Genomic DNA, 15,552 nt, shown 5'->3' with positions numbered 1-15,552 from the left:
TCTTAGATTGTAAGCTCTAAGTGAGCAGGGCCCTCTGATTCCTACTGTATCAAATTGTATCGTATTTGTACTGTCTACCCTCAAGTTGTAAAGCGCTACGTAAACTGTTGGCGCTATATAAATATTGTATAATAATAATAATAAATTAAACGTGGCAAAAACGCCAACCATTTGGGTACATGCCTAACAAGGCATTTAACATCCAACCACTCATCCCATTGGCAAGAACACCTAAAAGTCACACAAGGCACAAATCTGTCCCTCCTCCTCCTTACCCACTTTAGTCTGCCCCTGCGATACCGAGTCATGACCTTTCAGCAACCTCCACTGACAGGGATGATGGATTTAGCACAGGGTGTCCCAGGTCCTTGCAGCACATCTGCCAGCAGCCACCACCAGCTGTAGACTGTAGCCCCTATGCCCCATCTGCTGCAGCGGAAAAAAAATACAGTCCTCGCCACTCACATGCCCAGCGTCTGAATGCAAGCTTGTCAAATCGGTTGGCTCTCCGACTTCTGCCTTTCAGCCTGGTGGATTCTGCCCCCTTCCGTGAATTTGCACAATGTGCTGTACTACAATGGCAGGTTCCCAGTTGCTACTAGTTTTCACGTAAGGCCGTTCCATCTCTCTACCATCATGTGGAAGGGTATGTTCTGGCATCGTTGGACAAGGCAGTCAGCCGCAAAATCCACCTTACTGCTGACACGTGGTCCAGCAAAGCATGGGCAGGGATGAAATATTTCGTTCACAGCACACTGAGTAACACTGCTTGCAACTCGAAAGGATGCAGGACAGGCTTGGTGCTGCAGCTTGTTGTGCCCCCACATCTCCATACAGCTGGTGGTGATGATGCCAGACCTGTGAGCTCTACCCCCTCCACCTCCTGCTCCTCCTCCGCCACCTCCATGCCTTCCTCTGCAGAATTGTCCTATGAACATCAGGTACCCCCTAAGCATTCAAAGGGCTATTCCCAGAGCCAGGCTAAAAGGTGCCATGCAGTGCTTCAGCTGGTGTGTTTAGGGGACAGGAACCACAACGGAGCAGAGATTCTTGCAGCGACAGGCCCAGAGGTGGTTCACACCACACCAGCTGGAGCCAGGAATGGTGGTGTCAGATGATGGCTCAAACCTCCTGTACGCCCTTAGACAGGGAAAGTTGACACATGTGCCAAGCCTGGCACATGTCCTCAATTTGGTGGTGCAGTGTTTCCTAAGTATGTACCCAGGGTTGCAAGATGTACTAAAACAGGCCAGAAGAGTCTGTAGCCATTTTCAGGCAGTTATACACAGCCAGTGCTCGGTTGGCTGAAATTCAGGAGGACCAATTTTTCAGCACCTGTTTGACAGGTGTATATCATTGCAATTTTTTACAACAAGGCCAATTCTTGCTTTCATCAAGATTACCTCTATAGGGTTACGGTGGGAAGGCACCACCGACACCCAAAGACCAATTTTTACGCACCCGTTACTTCTATACAAAGTCAAAGTGACACCAGAATGTATCCAAATAATCTCTAATTTTGTTCCCAGTGCACTACATTGTGGCCTCATCATACACACTGGCTCCCCAGCTGTTGCTGTGCAAAATAAAGGCAGCTTGCAGGGAAAATGTCATTTTTTGGGGGCTTTAGAAATGCAATTATTTCTGCAGCAGATTCTAGACATGGTACAGATCTGCTAGTTTACAGGTAGACTAAGGGGACCCCCCAGGCACTATATTGGAAGGAATTTTTCATTTTTATGCTTTCACTTTAAAAATCAAAAAATCACTGCTCATTTAAAAAAGACGTTTTTCACTAACTTTCTTTTTATTGATACATGTCCCCCAGGGCAGGACCCGGACCCCTATAACCATTGTATGCCCAATTACTTGCATATAAGCCTTCAAAATGGACACTTTTGCTTATTGACGTTCGGGTCCCATTGACTTTAATGGGGTTTATCTATTCGGGTCCGAACTTTCGCGGTGTTCGAAAGTTCTGGTGCGAACCGAACAGGGTGCCAATCGCCCCATCCCTAGTAGAGAAATCCCCACAAAGACTTGCAGTTGTATTTGCAGTGAAAGGTGGTTCTACAAAGTATTGACTCAAGGGGGCTGAATACAAATGCACGGCACACTTTTCACATATTTGTTTGTAAAAAATGTTGAAAACCATTTATAATTTTCCTTCCACTTCACAATTGTGTGGCACTTTGTATTGGTCTATGACGTAAAATCCCAACAAAATACATTTACATTTTTGATTGTAACATAAAAAATGTGGAAAATTTCAAGGGGTATTAATACTTTTCCAAGGCACTGTATGTGCTACTATTTGAACCGCTCAATTTTTCATGTTTTGGTATATATAAAATGATTTTTATTTTTTATTTATATTCATTTTTTTTCTTTTTGTGAGCCTTCTTTCCTGATGTTTATATGTTTGACTACCTCAATATTTGTAAATGCAAATTATTGCAAGGGAACGTAGTCACCTGTTTCTGGTGGGAACGTCCCGTCAGTTACAGCCCTGTTCTCCCAGAGCGGTGAATATCCTCGTGTTCAGGTAAGAGGGATTATTCTCTGACCCCAGATAGAGGTAGAATAAAATTATTTAGTTTATGGTCCTGTGACAAGTAAAACAACCACAGTGTGATTAGAGAACAAGCTGCATGACTGTCCATGTGATTTCTGCACGTTGTCATTGGAATGTTAGAATTATTTTGTAGCATAAATACACAGTTTATATGTATGTTTTATAAACAGTGTGATTGTTCTGTCAGTAACACCCCTGAATGTCCTCTATTTCATTGCAGCCACCACCCTTTTGCAATGTGGTGTGTATTTACTGTATTTTTACTGGGTAAGCTCTGGGTATCACAATTTGTTTAAATTAAGCACTGGGCACCAGGGGCATTGCTAGGTCTACAAAAGGCCTGGGGCTAAAGCCCATAGCAGCATATTAAAGAAAGTCAAACGCTTGGGCGGGCATACACATGTCTATACAGTAATATACCTGTGTGTGTGTCTATATATCCCCAGAGAGCCCCCCCCCTTACATCAGGGTCCCCAGAGAGCCCCACTTACATCAGGGTCCCCAGAGAGCCCCTGCTTACATCAGAGTCCCTAGAGAGCCTCCCCCTTGCATCAGGGTCCCCAGAGAGCCTCCCCCTTGCATCAGGGTCCCCAGAGAGCCTCCCCCCTTGCATCAGGGTACCCAGAGAGCCTCCCCCTTACATCAGGGTCCCCACAGAGCCTCCCTCCTTAAATCAGGGTCCCCAGAGAGCATCCCTCCTTAAATCTGGGTCCCCAGAGAGCATCCCCCTTGCATCAGAGTCCCCAGAGAGCCTCCCCCTTGCATCAGGGTCCTCAGAGGGCCCCCCACTTACATCAGGGTCCCCAGAGAACCTGCCCTAACCTTGGGGACCCCTGCAGAGACTCGGGGCTATGGGCCCCAGATTCGGGGCTATAGCCCCAAAAGCCACCCCCCTGCGACGCCACTGCTGGGCACTAATTGCCAAAATAGTTTATTCTATTCCTGATATGACTTTTTATGCCATGTAACGTAGAACCATCCTACCGGTTCCAGTGTTCCTTTGCATACAAGCAGAACTAAGGAATTTTCAGAGTGAACAAGGAATTCCACACCACATTGAGTTTGGTGGACTTTGAAAAAAAATTTGACTTTTTTGCCAACTTTCCTAGACCAATAAAGGAATATTCATTTAAATACTCACTCGTTGCTGAGTCACTAACCTGTTGAGAAACTGAGAGCTATATTCAAAAATACCTTTTTATTTCAGATCCTGACCTATCCTAATTATCTGGTTATAAAATCCATCTGCAGAGCTGATAATCAGAGGTATATTCCTGCAAGACATGAAGGTGGTGGTGGCATCTCTCTTCCTTCTTCTTGGGGCAGTTCTGCTCCAAGCAGAAGACATAAGTAAGTGGATCTATGCCATAAAGACTATTTCTTCTAACCCTCCTCTTTTATTCCTCCCTCCCTCTATTTATAAATGTGTGTCTAATACTTAGAAATTAATCATAAATGATGACCTCAGCAAACTTAGTATGTTTATCTAAAACAGCAAAAGTCTAATGCCCCGTACACACGGTCGGATTTTCCTACGGAAAATGTGTGATAGGACCTTGTTGTCGGAATTTCCAACCGTGTGTAGGCTCCATCACACATTTTCCATCGGATTTTCCGACACACAAAGTTTGACAGCAGGCTATAAAATTTTCCGACAACAAAATCCGTTGTCGGAAACTCCGATCGTGTGTACACAAATCCGACGGACAAAGTGCCACGCATGCTCAGAATAAATAAAGAGATGAAAGCTATTGGCCACTGCCCCGTTTATAGTCCCGACGTACGTGTTTTATGTCACCGCGTTCAGAATGATCGGATTTTCTGACAACTTTGTGTGACCGTGTGTATGCAAGACAAGTTTGAGCCAACATCCGTCAGAAAAAATCCTAGGATTTTGTTGTCGGAATGTCCGATCAATGTCCGACCGTGTTTACGGGGCATTACACTTGAACCACCTCCGAAAGGTTTTACCCCCTTCATGACCAGGGCATATGTTGCTATTCATCACTGCACTAATTTAACTGGCAATTGCATGGTCATGAAACACTACACAAATAAAATTTATATACTTTTTTTTCAAATAAATAGAGCTTTCTTTTGGTAGTATTTTATCACCACTGCTTTGTTTTTTTTTTATTATTATTATATAAATGAAAAAAGAATGAAAATGTAAAAAAAAAAAAACAATATTTACCACTTTCTGTTATAAAACATATGCAAATAAAATAAAATTTCTTCATAAATTTAGGCCAAAATGTATTCTGCGACATGTCTTTGGTAAAAATAAATCCCAATAAGTATATATTAACCTCTTCAGCCCCAGGAGATTTGGCTGCTCAATGACCAGGTAATTTTTCTGCGATTCGACACTGCGTCACTTTAACTGACAATTGCACGGTCGTGCAACGCTGTACCCAAACAAAATGGACGTCCTTTTTTACCTACAAATATATCTTTCTTTTGGTGGTATTGGATCCCCTCTGCGGTTTTTATTTTTTTGCGCTATAAACAAAAGAAGAGCAACAATTTTGAATAGGCACAATATCTTTTACTTTTTGCTATAATAAATATCCCAATTTAAAAAAATAAATAAATAATTTTTCCTCTGTTTTTAAAAAAAAAAATCGCAATAAGCGTATAATGATTGGTTTGCGCAAAAGTTATAGCGTCTACAAAATAGGGGGTAATTTATGGCATTTTTATTTATTTAACACTAGGGGACGATCAAGGGGTTAACTGTGTTCACTAGGTGTGTGTTCTAACTGTAGGGGGAGGGGACTGATTAGGGGAAGAGAGAGATCGGTGTTCATACTTAGTATGAACACACGATTTGTCTCCTCTCACCTGAGAGAACCGGGATCTGTGTGTTTACACACAGATCCCGGTTCCCGCTATGTCACAAGCGATCGTGGGTGCCCGGCGGTAATCATGCCCGCCTGGCACTCGCATTGGCTCTGACGTGGTGCCGCGGGTGTGCCCCCTAGTAGTCAAAAGGCAAACCGACATACAGTTACGTCGGTTCACCCAGGGGAGCCAACCTGCCGCAGTACAACTGCGGCGGCTGGTCGGGAAGGGGTTAATTGGTTTGTGTGAAAGTTATAGCTTCCACAATCTATGGTACTGATGGCTTATCTCATTTCCTGGGGCCCTAAAATGCCAGGACAGTACAAATATTCCCCAAATGACCACGTTTTGGAAAGCAGACAGTGGTATTTAGTAAGAGGTATGGCGAGTTTTTGGAAGTTGTAATTTTCTGTCACAATTATTTTTAAAAAGAAGAAATAAAGAAAAAAAAATCTGCCAATTTCTTTTATATTCTGTTACCAGTGTAATACACCTTTATCATATAGCTGGTGGTCTGGACACTGACTGGTCACAGTATGTGAAAAAAAAAATGAATACTTTTTTTTTTTTTCTTTTTTTAGAATTTTTTTTTCTAACACACTGTGTCCAGAACAATACAGTGTTACCATAACAACACTGTACTACTCTGGGGAAGTGATCAGGATTTTTTTTTTTTTTTTACACATTATGATTGCTTATACCAGTGAATTTCATTGGTATAAGCCAGGGGTCTTCAAGCTACAGCCCTCCAGGTGTTCAGGAACTACAATTCCCATCATGCCTAGTCATGTCTGTGAATGTCAGAGTTTTACAATGCCTCATGGGATGTGTAGTTCCGTAACAGCTGGAGGGCCATAGTTTGAGGATCCCTGGTATAAGCAACCATTTTTACTGAATGAAACTGGTTCATTCAGTGTCTTTTGTTGTGATTAGCTGTGATTGGCCAAAGCTAATCACATTGTATAGATGGGGTGTGATTGGCCCTGCTGTACCATGTGATCACGGTGACCAATCACAGCTAGCAACACAATTGTATATATTGGATGGCCTGAAAGGAAGCAATCCATTGTTTACAACTGTCATGTGATCTGCTGTGACTGGCCACAGCAATCACATGGTGCTGGCAGCGGGCCGGAACACTGATCAGACAGGTCGCGCCGTCGCGCGGCCCCACGGCCGAGTGAGAGGCATGTTCTGGGAGGAGGTCACATGACCTCCTTCAAAAAAACAATGCTCCTACCCGGCCGTCATTGTACTATTAATTTTTTATTCAATTTTTAAACCCCCCTACTCTGGGGGCGTAATCAGTGATTTTTTTTTTTTTTTTTACACTGTTATTGCTTCTACAGTGATGATCACTGTAGAAGCAATAGTTTTAGCTGTTAAGGATGGGCTTCCCATGCATGAACAGCTTGCTTATGGTTGTGGTTTGTGATTGGCTACAGCAATCACATGGTACAGGTAGCCGGGGCCATGTAATTGCTGTGGGCCAGTCACAGATTACAACAATAAGCGAGCTGTTCATGAATGGAAATCCACTCTTGACAGGTGGTTTACATTATTATCATGTGATGGCTATGACCAATCACAACGATCACCCAATACCTGGCTACCGATTACTGGTAACAGTAATAAGTTGAATACGGTGGACACATTGGGCACAGGAGCGGTGCGCTGCATGCCCCAAGGGGGCACACTGATGGGCTGTTGGACTGTTTAACTTTGTTTTTCACATTAGGATCACATGTCTTTGGTAAATCTCCCCAGGCTGTTTGGATACGTTTTTACCTGCTGATCTTTTCTTAACAATGTCACTACATCAACTTTCACAGCCTCCTTATTTGATTTCCTCCCTATATGATCAGCTTTTAACAATATGTCATTTATTTCACGAGGATTTGGGGTAACTGATAAAATATTTCTTTTGATATACCCATTCAAAGCCTCTCAAATCATGCTTCTATGTACCAAGCCTCCACTCTCCAGTGCAGGACTATTGCAGTCATATGCCGCGCACACACGGTCGGATTTTCCAACGGGAAATGTTGGATGTGAGCTTGTTGTCGGAAAGTCAGACCGTGTGTATCAGTGTTGCCAACCTAACAGATTGAAATTTACTGACACAACACACCCAGAATTTACTGGCACAGCTAAGTTTTTACTGGCATTTCCAAAAGTTCAAAAATTTCAGTTTTAAAGTGGTGTTCTGGCCGAAATTATACTTTTTAAATAAAAATACCCCTATAATACACAAGCTTAATGTATTCTAGTAAAGTTAGTCTGCAAACTAAAGTCTGTTTTGTTAAGAAGGCCATGGCCATCTTAAGTGTGGGCATCTGAAGCCAGACTGTATTTCTTCCTGGATCTCATCCTTGCAGATCTCGCACATGCTCAGTGCAGCACAAGCAGTGTTTTTAGGTTTCAGGTCAGGTTTCCATAGCAACGGCAGTGTCAGAGGAAGTTTCCGCCCCTTCCCAGAAGGCATTGCAAACAGGAAATGATGCGATGGGCCACGGCCAGGGAGGAGGAAGTGAAACATGAATACAGCAGATATACAGTAGGTGCTGAGAAAAAAAAAAAATATCCAATTCGTTTACAGTGCACAGTTTAGTGAGGGATGCTGAAGAGTTGTAAAAGTGGGTGGAACTCCACTTTAAGTACAAATTTCACTATTTAGGCTACAAACAAGTACAATGTGTAAATAGAAATGTGATTTAAGGTAGATAATAGGGCAAAAAACATATTTCTTATTTTTTTTCGATTTAGTAAGTAGCTCAGGGACAGGGCTCAGGAGGGCAAGAAATTAGAATGGGCGGCACACACATGAAATTGACTCTCACAGCGATACTGTCAGCAGTGTGCAGCAGTACAGATCACCGACAATGACACGTCCCCTCCTGAGTCACAGTGACAGTCTCTCTCCAAGCCAAGTGGTCCCTCCAGTCCAAACAGCACTGATGGTCCCACTCCTGGCCTGCCTTGCTCCCATCCTGCAGACCCACACACAAGGCTCTGGCCACTCTGCTTGGCTCCCTTGCACCATGACATCACAGGACATGCTCAGGCACCGCCTCCACCAGAGCCGCCTGAACACACTTTCGCAGGCACTAGTATGGTCTTGGCTGGCCCCGGACCGAGCGTCACAGCCATATTTTTTACTGGTAACCTTTTCTTTTTACTGGCATTTACTGACAGGAGAAAAATGCCTGTTTTTTACTGGCTGCCAGTAAAAAATACTGATGGTTGGCAACACTGGTGTGTATGCTGTCAGACTTTCCGCCAACAAATGTTTGCTAGCAGCTTCTCAAATTTTCTGCCAACAAAACTTTGTTGTCGGAAAGTCCCGTCGTGTGTACATGACTCCCGTCGCACAAAAGTTCAAGCATGCTCGAAATCAAGCAGAAGGAACCGCACTGGCTATTGAACTTCATTTATCGTACGTCACCGCGTTCCCACGTTTGTAATTGTTGGCCAACATTTGAGTGACCGTGTGTATGCAAGACAAGTTTGAGCCAACACCCTTTGAATAAAAATCCACAGTTTTGTTGGCGGAAAGTCTGATCGTCTGTACGGGGCTCCCATCACAGTTGCTATCCTAAGTGACAACTCATAGCAAGGGAGACTCAATTTTCATTTATTGGATCTTCCCATGTATGATGACATCAAATTATACACTATACAATACACACTACAATTGTGTAACTATATCTCTCATTCTATGAGGCTGATACAGACAGGGAAGCAGCTAACCAAGCAGATCTGTGCTTTATAAGTTGCTTTGGAGGGCAGGGGAGACATTGGGGGTCTAATAGACCCCTGATGACTCCATAAAGAGTAGATCCACTTTAACCTCCTCCCGCCCGCCGTAAAGTAAAATTATGGCAAGCGGGATCCCCTCTTGTCCTGGGATGACATCATATGACGTCACCCCAGTGTCACCGTTCTCACACACCAGAGGGGGCTGCACAACGTGGCCATCACGGCCGCAACAATGGCGCGGCTCTTTACCCATGTGATTGGCTGTGTCCAATCACAGCCGATCACATTTAAACGCCGTTTATCAGCTCTCCTCGCCTCACACTGACAGATTGGGAGGAGAGGAGAGCCGATTAGTGGCATCTCCTCACAGGGGAGACCTGTACAGGTAATCAGGGCACTGATCATCAGTGCAGTCCCAGCAGTGCCCAGCAGTGATGCCAGCCAGTGACCATCAGTGATACCAATCTGTGTCCATTAGTGACACCAATCTGTGCCCATCAGTGATGCAAATGTGTGAACATCAGTACTGCCTTTCAGTGCCCATCAGTGCCTTCTCATCAGTGCTGCCCATCAGTGTCCATCAGTGCCTTCTCATCAGTGCTGCCCATCAGTGTCCATCAGTGCCGCCTATCAGTACTCATCAGTGCCGCCTATCAGTGCCCATCAGTGCCGCCTATCAGTGCCCATCAGTGCCGCCTATCAGTACTCATCAGTGCCACCTATCAGTGCCCATCAGTGCTGCCTATCAGTGCTCATCAGTGCCGCCTATCAGTGCTCATTAGTGGCACCTATCAGTTGCCATCATTGCTGCATTTTAGGGCCTCCTCATCAATGCCACCTAATCAGTGCCCTTCAGTGCCGTCTCATCAGTGCCAATAAGTACTGCCTCATCAGTGCAGCCTATCGGTGCCCATCAGTGCCACCTCATCAGCGCACATCAGTGAAGGAGAAAAATTACTTATTTACAAAAAAGAAATTAAGAAAAACGTTTTTTTTTCCAAAATTGTCAGACTTTTTTTTTAGCAAAAAATAAAAAACTCTGTGGTGATGAAATACCACTAAAAGAAAGCTCTATTTGTGTGAAAAAAATGATAAAAATTTTGTTTGGGTGCAGTGTTGTATGACCGTGCAATCGTCATCCAAAATGTGACACGGCTGAAAGCTGAAAATTGGCCTGGGCAGGAAGGGGGGTAAAAGTGCCCAGTATTGAAGCAGTTAAGTGCCCAAAAAAATAAAAAATGTAAAGAATAAATAAAAGTAAATAAAAATAATAAAAACAAATTAAAAGCACCCCCCCCCCATGCACAAATGTATAAACAGTGATTTTACCACACATGTGAGGTCTCACCATGAACGTCAGAGTGAGAGCAGTAATCTTTGGGCCATAATTCATGAATAACTCTAAACTGATAACCTGTAATAGATTAAATAAAATGTCACCTATAGACAATTTTAGGTGCTGTAGTTTGTCACCATTTCATGGCCATGCGCCCATTTTAAATCTTGACATGTTTGGTATCTATTTACTCGACACAACATCATACTAATTGGGCATTATATTGTGTTTGTGTGCACTAGAATTAATTTAAAATGACTTTTTTTCCTGAAAATTTGCATTTATCGTATATACTAGAGTATAAGCCGACCCGAATATAAGCCGAGGCACCTAATTTTACCAGGGAAAACTTATTGACTCGAGTATAAGCCTAGGGTGAGAAATGCGCAGCTACTGTAAGTGGAAAAGAGGGTCAACAATGCCCATTTGCAGCCTCACTGTGCCCATTTGCAGCCATAGGTCCTCCGAACTTCAAACTCAGTAGTTAAGGGTTCCTAGATGCCCCCTAGCTGCAGCCAAAATTTGGGGTCTCTGGACCCAAAGGGTCCCAAAATGACATTGCTGCAGATGGACACAGTTGACCAACTTTGGGGCCCCTTATCTTGGGGCCACTTGGTGCTAGGAACCCCAAGTTTGGTGTGCAAACCCAGTGGAACTAGCACTACAACATATCCAAAGGGGGGTTCCTAGCACAAAGTGGCCCCTAGATACGGGGCCCCAAAGTCGGTTTGGAAAATGTCAAGCACTTTTCTGCAGCAGAGAATGACATTTTCCTAACTGAATTTGGGGCCCCATATCTTGGGGCCACTTGGTGCTAGGAACCTCAACTTTGGATATGCTATAGTGCTTTTCCACTAGGTTTGCACACCAAATTTGGGGGTTCCTAGCACCAAGTGGCCTTGAGATATGGGGCCCCAAAGTCGGTTTGGAAAATGTCAAGCACTTTTCTGCAGCAGAGAATGACATTTTCCGAGCCGATTTTGGGGGCCCCATATCTCGGGGCCACTTGGTGCTAGGAACCCCAGATTTCACACCAAATGGTCCCGAGATACTTGGCCCCAAAGTCAGTTCAGAAAATGTCATTCTTTGCACCAGAAAAGTGCTTGACTCGAGTATAAGTCGAGGGGGGCACTTTCAGCACAAAAAAAGTGCTGAAAAACTCGGCTTATACTCGAGTATATACGGTAATATACAGCAGCAGCATCCACCATTTTATTATCCAGGACCTCAGTGTCATCAGTGCAGCCAGTCAGTGCCTTTGATCACTAGACACAGCAGTACCGTAGTGACTGTCATGCTCTGGTGGTATCCATGCATCTGGCCCCCATGCAGGATGCCAGATGCATGAATTCCAATGGGGGGCTGTTTTTTTTGAAGCATGTGATTAGAGCCAATGTGCTGCCCATGGATGAAGATGTGAATACCTATGAGGAACATTCATGTATCTGCGTTTGGCATAACTGGTGTAACGAGTTACTGACTGTCCATCTCTGTCTTCTTTCCGCAGTAAAACCTGGAAAATGCCCAGTCAGGACAGAACCTTGCAAAGTAGTTTTAAGACCTATGTGCAAAAGAGATGGGGACTGTCTCCAAGACCTGAAGTGCTGCTATTCATGCGGGAGGAGGTGCCTTTCCCCGTATTAATAAGGTACATCAGTCCAGAGATCACAGGGAACCTCCACACTCTACAGAATTATGTTTTCTGAAGGTCTGCAACACTAGAGGACCAATGTTACCATTCACTTGGTCAGGTTCATTAATACTGGGCCATTAATATTAGTGGTAAAAGCTCCTGTATGGTGGAGACTGATGTGACTGGTTCAGTGTTCTCTGTACAACACTGCATTATATGTCAGTTTTTAAAATGTACAGTATCTCACAAAAGTAAATACACCCTCACATTTTTGTAAACATTTTATTATATATTTTCATGTGACAACCCTGAAGAAATGACACTTTGCTACAATGTAAAGTTGTGAGTGTACAGCTTGTATAACAGTGTAAATTTGCTGCCCCCTCAAAATAACTCAACACACAGCCATTAATGTCTAAACTGCTGGCAACAAAAGTGAGTACATCCCTAAGTGAAAATGTCCAAATTGGGCCAAATTAGAAATTTTCCCTCCCCAGTGTCATGTGACTTGTTAGTGTTACAAGGTCTCAGGTGTGAATGGAGAGCAGGTGTGTTAAATTTGGTGTTATCGCTCTCACTCTCTCATACTGGTCACTGGAAGTTCAACATGGCACCTCATGGCAAAGAACTCTCTTGGGATCTGAAAAAAAAAATTGTTGCTCTACATAAAGATGGCCTAGGCTATAAGAAGATTGCCAAGACCCTGAGCTGCAGCACAGTGGCCAAGACCATACAGCGGTTCTACTCAGAACAGACCTCACCATGGTTGGCCAAAGAAGTTGAGTGCACATGCTCAGCGTCATATCCAGAGGTTGTCTTTGGGAAATAGACGTATGAGTGCTGCCAGCATTGCTGCAGAGGTTTAAGTTGTGGGGGGTCAGCCTGTCAGTGCTCAGACTATACGCCGCACACTGCATCAAATTGGTCTGCATGCTTGTTGTCCCAGAAGGGAGCCTCTTCTAAAGATGATGCACAAGAAAGCCCGCAAACAATTTACTGAAGACAATCAGACTAAGGACATGGATTACTGGAGCCATGTCCCGTGGTGTGATGAGACCAAGATAAACTTATTTCGTTCAGATGGTGTCAAGTGTGTGTGGGGGCAACCAGGTGAGGAGTACAAAGACAAGTGTGTCTTGCCTACAGTCAAGCATGGTGGTGGGAATGTCATGGTCTAGGGCTGCATGAGTGCTGCCGGCACTGGGGAGCTACAGTTCATTCAGGGAACCATGAATGCCAACATGTACTGTGACATACTGAAGCAGAGCATGATCCCCTCCCCTCAGAGACTGGGCCACAGGGCAGTATTCCAACATGATAACGACACCAAACACATCTCCAGGACGACCACTGCCTTGCTAAAGAAGCTGAGGGTAAAGGTGATGGACTGGCCAAGCATGTCTCCAGACCTAAACCCTATTGAGCATCTGTGGAGCATCCTCAAACAGAAGGTGAAGGAGCGCAAGGTTTCTAACATCCACCAGCTTCGTGATGTAGTCATGGAGGAGTGGAAGAGGACTCCAGTGGCGACCTGTGAAGCTCTGGTGAACTCCAAGCCCAAGAGGGTTAAGGTAGTGCTGGAAAACAATGGTGGCCACACAAAATATTGACACTTTGGGGCCCAATTTGGACATTTTCACTTAGAGGGTGTACTCACTTTTGTTGCAAGTGGTTTAGACATTAATGGCTGTGTTGAGTTATTTTGAGGGGACAGCAAATTTACACCATTATACAGGCTGTACACTCACTACTTTACATTGTAGCAAAGTGTCATTTCTTCAGTGTTATCACATGAAAAGATATAACAAAATATTTACAAAAATGTGAGGGATGTATTCACTTTTGTGAGATACCTTGTAATAATGATGGTTTGTGGCTGTGGGGGGACATTAGAGCCCCCCTAGTGCAGAGACTGAAGCAACTGGCTCAGTGTTCTCTGTACAGCACTATAACATATGTTAAAGCTATATGAGGTACATTTAGAGTTAAATAAGTATAGCCTACCCCTATCATGTCCCTGCCATTCTCTAGTCTCCCATGTAGATGGGTATCTGTGGTGGGTGTTGCTGAGACGCTCCTCTATGAAGCAGTAATTCACATTTCCTTGTCTCTCCACAGAGATTGCAGCAGACGGGAAGCGGTGTGAGAATAAGATGGTGGATGAGAGATGACGATGGTATTAACCCTTGTGTGTCCCTAGGAGATCTCACCCTGCAGACGATCTTATAAGAATAAAAAATCATTTATCTCTGCACTATGCCTAGTCATGTCTTCCTTGTTAAAGGGAAAATCTGACTTACACAAAATTACAAAATGTCCCCTTTGTGCTGTGTACATTGAGTCATTAAATCTGCACGATATAGGGAGCAGTACACCCTGGTGGGGGGTTCCCATTTGTATAATTCCAGCTTTAAAGCTGCCTGCCTCCTAGTGTCTCTTGGCAGGATCTCAAGTAGTAGTAAAAATAGGTGCTGCCTCGAATGGGAGGGTAAGGGTTAATGCCATTCACGGTTCTTTGATTTTGGCAGGTTATCTTTAGTTCCAACCCATTGGTCCTATGATATACGAGTTAAAGAGAGACAGTGGTCCGGAACAGCAAGAGAGTCCCCTAGCAGAGAGACCCAGAACCCATAAGATAGCCCCCGGGCAGAAAGGTTCAGAGCCTGTTAGAGAACCCTGTTAGGGAGAAGAACAGAAAGCCGCACAACGGGAGGGGCACAACAATGTCAGCTGCTACTGCCATAAAGTTGAAGGTCCTCTGTACCTGGGGCTTCTTCCCAAAGATTCCAACACTGGGAATTGCCACTAATGGATCCCCCGACTTTATCTTTGCAGGTATGCTACAACAGCATATAGCTTGAGTTACATAGTTACATAGTTGGTAAGGTTGAATAAAAACAACAGTCCATCAAGTTCAACCTGTGTAGGTGTGTGTGTGTGTGTGTATATGTTGATAAATATGTGAAAAAAAGTCCCAATTGCTTGAACAAGTGATACAAGGTGAATATTCACCAGTGAGTGAATCACATAGAAATGTAACATCACCATGTGAAATACATGCTTACCAAATTGTAAGCCAAATGTGCAGGTGGCCGTTACCCCAGCCTGGGTTGGAAATCTTGTAAGATGAACCAAGACGTTTAAAATCCTTTCAGCATAGGTATGTGTTGGTTCCACAAATATTGACATATATTAAACAAAAAAAAAATTTTCATAGCGTGATACTGTAAAAATTATAAATTTGTGCACAATAGATGCAGGAGCACTAACAGTGTGACCAATCAAAGATTATAGAGACAGACGCCACCCAGTGAAAAGAGCAACATTGAGTGTCCCGTCACCACGCAGAGGGCCTCCTTACCAAATTCTGGAAAAAAAAAACAGGCGGATGTCTCCTTTAAGAAG

The 15,552-nt window shown here is 43.9% G+C and overlaps 2 long non-coding RNA genes across 2 annotated transcripts in view; one reads left to right on the top strand and one right to left on the bottom strand.

Annotated features, from left to right (window-relative positions):
• Positions 1–2,440: 2,440 nt before the first annotated feature.
• Positions 2,441–14,401, top strand: LOC141139013 (uncharacterized). Its single transcript, XR_012243700.1, has 4 exons — positions 2,441–2,545; positions 3,783–3,925; positions 12,022–12,162; positions 14,266–14,401. It is a non-coding gene; the product is annotated as an uncharacterized lncRNA (long non-coding RNA).
• LOC141139014 (uncharacterized) overlaps positions 5,961–15,552 on the bottom strand; it is a 37,478-nt gene continuing 27,886 nt past the window's right edge. Inside the window, exon 3 of the long non-coding RNA XR_012243702.1 lies at positions 5,961–7,983. This is a non-coding gene — a long non-coding RNA (uncharacterized lncRNA). The remainder of the gene's footprint in view (positions 7,984–15,552) is intronic.

The sequence above is a fragment of the Aquarana catesbeiana genome, linkage group LG04, assembly GCF_042186555.1.
Source record: "Aquarana catesbeiana isolate 2022-GZ linkage group LG04, ASM4218655v1, whole genome shotgun sequence".
Taxonomy (NCBI): domain Eukaryota; kingdom Metazoa; phylum Chordata; class Amphibia; order Anura; family Ranidae; genus Aquarana; species Aquarana catesbeiana.
The sequence above is the reverse complement of the archived record's forward strand: the minus strand, read 5'-3'. Positions and strand labels throughout refer to the sequence as shown.